Here is a 4591-nt window from a genome sequence, read left to right as displayed (position 1 = left end):
CACACACACACATACCTCATCTGCAGGAACGTCAGCTTGGAGGTGCATGAAAACTAAGAGGTAACAATCTCTCTCTCTCTCTCTCTCTCTCTCTCTCTCTCTCTCTCACACACACACACACACACACACACACACACACACACACACGTGCGCGCACACGCACTCCAAGCACTCTCTCCATAGAAAACTCGTAAAGTATCTTGGAGGAGGATTTCTTGGCTTTGCATTGTCACGAGCTGCGACACACTAGAGTGATGTTATTAATTTTATAGTTCATGCACCATATAGTTGTAATGTGAGGGGTATTGAAGTCCTTGATTTCTCTCTATCGAATGGCAATGTGCGTAATAGAACCATCACCATCTAGAAGAGAATATTTATTTGATTTGTACCGATGCTGTGTGTTTAAAAAGGTGAAATTATTCATATTTTCAAGCTCCATGTTTTTCCAAGTGTTGTTTGCTTATGCTTATTGAAATGTAATAACATGAGTACTGCTTATAGTTTGGTATTAGTTTTTTATTGATCACATTGGTCTTTCTTTGTGTTGCTCCACCACCACAAACATCATACGTAGAGGATTTTGAAATTTAGAATCACCACTAGGTATAATGATTGGGATCAATGGTGTATTAATTTTATTTGATTCATTGTTGTATGGTTCTCATCAGTGAATTTTAATTCATGTGTTTTTTGTGTAGGTCATCCTCATCTAATTCAACATGGAAGATGAACCATTAGCGAGAGTTTGTAAATGGGATGCTCATCAAGTGTCATGCTTTATTAAAGGCTTTTTGGGTCAAGATCGATATACTCGCAGCATACGCAAGAATAATGTCAATGGTAGAAGTCTTTTGTATATGTCTGTTGCTTCATGGGAAGCTCTAGGAGTTGACATAAGTGGGCACAAGTTTGCGTTGCATAGCTGGGCTCAAAGTAAAGTTGCAGAGGGAGATCAAGCTCTTTTGCTTAGAGAGAATCAAGTTCCAAATCATCCAAAGATCCTCACCATATGTCAATCATCTGCAATGTCACATAACGAGGAGGAGGAGGAGGAAAATCTTTGTTCAAGTGACACCAACCTTGACTCTATGCCCGGATTCAAGACTCTGACAATTTTTCCAACAACCGGAAAGGAGAAAACCTTTCTTCGAGACAATTTCTCTATGGAACATCGTGCCTATAATCGCAATTTGGAGCGAACTCGTAGATGGGTTGAACAAGGACTTGGTTTATTTCCACTTAAAAAGTTCATGTATGCAGATTTAGCCAAGGACAAGAAAATGAGAGAGGCGGTTGATAAGTTCATCCATCAAAGAAGAAAGACACTATCTCCTTTGAATAATAAGGAAAAGCAAGAAGATGGTGACTACATGACAGAGCGACAAATTTTTCTTAAGCTAAATCAACATAGACGATATATGAGGCTCAAAGCAGGTCCACTCTTTCCAAAGACTGATAAAGCCAATTGTACGTCAAAGAAAAACCTCCGCCACGAGATGTTGAGGGAAATTATTGAAGGTGACAAATTGGATCCAATAATGGTTGATTTGGATATGGAAGATGCAAACCAAGAAAATGAGAGCAAAGCCTTGCTTACACCAAGCATGCGTGATGTTTGCTATGTTCCAGCAAGTATACTTCAAGAGAAGGTGACTATCATGGGATCATCCAAGATCATATCGGAGGAAAATATCCAATGTAGATGTGGATTGTTTCTTCAAGGTATGCCACAACAGTTTTGCTTTATTCCATTTCTTGATGCAAACACAAAGCAAGTTGGCATAGGAGTAGTCCTTCAAAGCTAAGTGGTGGAAATAAGTATGACCTATGGAGGGTACAAATTGAATCAATCAATCATGATGCCATTGGAATTTATATTCCTGGAAGCCACGTACAAGTATCATCATTGCATGTTGTGAGTATTGATTGAGTCTAATTGTGTCATTCAATATAGTTTTTTGATTGATTCGTAATTCACCTTGGTGTATTTTGAATTTAGGGTCACGTGATAGAAGTTCCAGTTGTGTATCTAAGTATAAATGAGCACAAATCAACTTTTGAAGAACCGGTATGAATTTTTCCTTATACTTTTGTTGTTTTATTTAGCTTTTATGACAATTTAATTGTTTAGGTACAACCTTGCAAGGATACAAGTCTTTCCTCATCTTTGCAAGATATATCAAGTACCAAGTCAACTATGGAAGGAAAGAAAGATATTTGTGAAGTTCAATTGGAGGTTGGTCAACTACATAGCATTTATATATGTTCTTAGAAGAATTTCTTATGTATTTATTTTGTTGTCTCAAGAAAAATAACACTCCGAATTGGACCTTCACTTACTTGGAGCCAACAAATCTATCTCCTGAATATGATTTAGGGCATTCAAGAATGGTATTTATAAGGTTTTTCATCAGTTTCTTCTTGAACTTATCTCCATGAATACTTGAGTACTATTTCTATGTGGTTTTTTAGGTGAAAAATATTGCAAATGGATCACCCTTACACATGAAATCAACCTCCTCTTTCACAAAAGATGATACATGGTACTCAGAGATGCTTGATCAGGTTTGTATATCCAACATAAAGGCACTAAGATGTTTTTTATTTGTGGTACGTTTTGTTTTTAATTAGAAAAATTTATTTGAAGGTGAATGACCAAGGCGTTGGGGTTACAAACAAGCAAGTGGGAGAGGTACTTAAGGTTCTTGGAAATTCAAATTATACATCACTTTATAATATACATTACTTACACAAATTAAGTATACTTTAGCAGATGGATGCTATGGCAAGTAGCTCACCTTTGAGTGCAGGGTTTTGTACTAGTTTGGAAAATACCACCGATAAAAACAAAAGTGTAAAACTTCTTAAACCTTCTGTGAGCAATCAAAAACTTCTTAAACCTTGTATGAGCAATCAAAAGCATGCGCTTCTTTTGGTTTGAAAGTCTACTTATTTTTTGTAGTGTACATGGAAAATGTTTGACTTGACCAAGGCCTCTGAAGACCATTCTATATCTATCATACAAGATTTTGTGAGAATACTTTTGATACATTTTGTGATGATTATGGTGATTAGAAATGTTCTAGCTATTTAATGGAAGGTTATGTGTAGGTCACAAAGCATCCCTTAGAGAATGATGAGGAGAGTGACATAGAGCCATTTGAAATGGTACTTTTACTACCCTTTAAGTATTTAGATAGCCATATATTTGTCTCAACTTGAGTATGTCTTTCAGGATGATGATAACCCCATCAACAATACACAATCTAAGAAGCAAAAAGTTGCTTGCTTGAGTAACTTATTGGTGAGAGTCACCAATAGATTGACATTAATACTTGAATGCTATAATTGTGTAGTGGTTCATTTATATTTTTCCTTTGGTCCTTTTGCTAGGGCAAAAACAAAGCAAAGAAGGATGTTCCCTCAAAAAAGAAAGTATGTTTATACCACTTACTCTCTAATAAATATATGTATTAAGCTTACATCTTTACATGTTTTGACAGGTTCTTAAAGATGTTTCCAACAAACAACCATGTAGTGCAACTGCGGCAAAGACAAATGGAACTCCAAAGAGGGAGAGGAAGGTCCCTGCATGATACAAAGAGAATTGTTTGACTCAAGTACATTACTATCACTAGTGTATATTTATCTCCTTAAGCTAATCATTAGACTTATGTGACTTATTAATTTTGCAGATTCCAGTTGCTCGAAAGATGAACGTGACTCTTTCTCATCAAGAAATTAAAACATTAACACGAGTATGTATATTCACATATAACATGGGTCTTTTGTTAATTTCAAATCGAGTATATTTTAGGTTTTTTCTCGCTAAAGCTTTACTTGATATGTGGCTTCTTGCTAGTTTTACTAGGTCAACAATATAAAGAAATCAACATATACCATCTTAGGCCTTTTATTAATGTCAAATCGTGTATAATTTAGGTTTTTCTTGGCTAAATCTTTATTTGATATGTGGTTGCTTGCTGGTTCTAATAACATAAAGCAATCAACAAAGGAATCCATTGCTTTGAAGCTTATGGGAGAGGACAATGTAGATCTGATGTACAAACGACTTGACGACTTTTTGAAAGAAATTCAAGAGAAAACTCCTAAGGGATCATTTGACTCCAAGAAATCGCATGAAGGACTCGAGACATTGGATGTTCTGGTGAATTGGGCATTCCAACACAAGAAAGTGAAGTTGGCTAAGGACAAAGGAGAAGACATTGGTCAAGATGATGTCGAACTACTTTAGATTGAACTTCACTAGCAAACTCATATTGGGATGATACTCCCAATCTAGAGATGATACTGTCTTTTTTGACTTTTTGTTATTTGAATATGTATCCAATGAGTATGTGACTTGTAGAAGATAATCCAGTTTTTGTGAGATCTATCTCAAGAAGATTTTACGATTGTTTAGAGTTGTACTACTTCATATTTAATGAAGATGAATATAACTAGTTCGCAAAAATATGCACAAACATGTCATACGTACCTGCGATAGAAGTATTGTGCAATACTATTTGTCTCTTCATCATTTAAACCTCTTTTTGGCTCCATGTGAAAGTCTAAGTAGTGTGTATAT

The 4591-nt window shown here is 35.7% G+C and overlaps 1 pseudogene; it reads left to right on the top strand.

Annotated features, from left to right (window-relative positions):
• Positions 1 to 722: 722 nt before the first annotated feature.
• LOC147436004 (uncharacterized) lies at positions 723 to 4258 on the top strand (annotated as a pseudogene).
• Positions 4259 to 4591: the final 333 nt, after the last annotated feature.

This window comes from Adiantum capillus-veneris, chromosome 18 (assembly GCF_014529385.1).
Source record: "Adiantum capillus-veneris isolate H3 chromosome 18, ASM1452938v2, whole genome shotgun sequence".
Classification (NCBI taxonomy): Eukaryota; Viridiplantae; Streptophyta; class Polypodiopsida; order Polypodiales; family Pteridaceae; genus Adiantum; species Adiantum capillus-veneris.
Note: the sequence above shows the minus strand (reverse complement) of the source record. Positions and strands in the feature narration are given on the sequence as shown.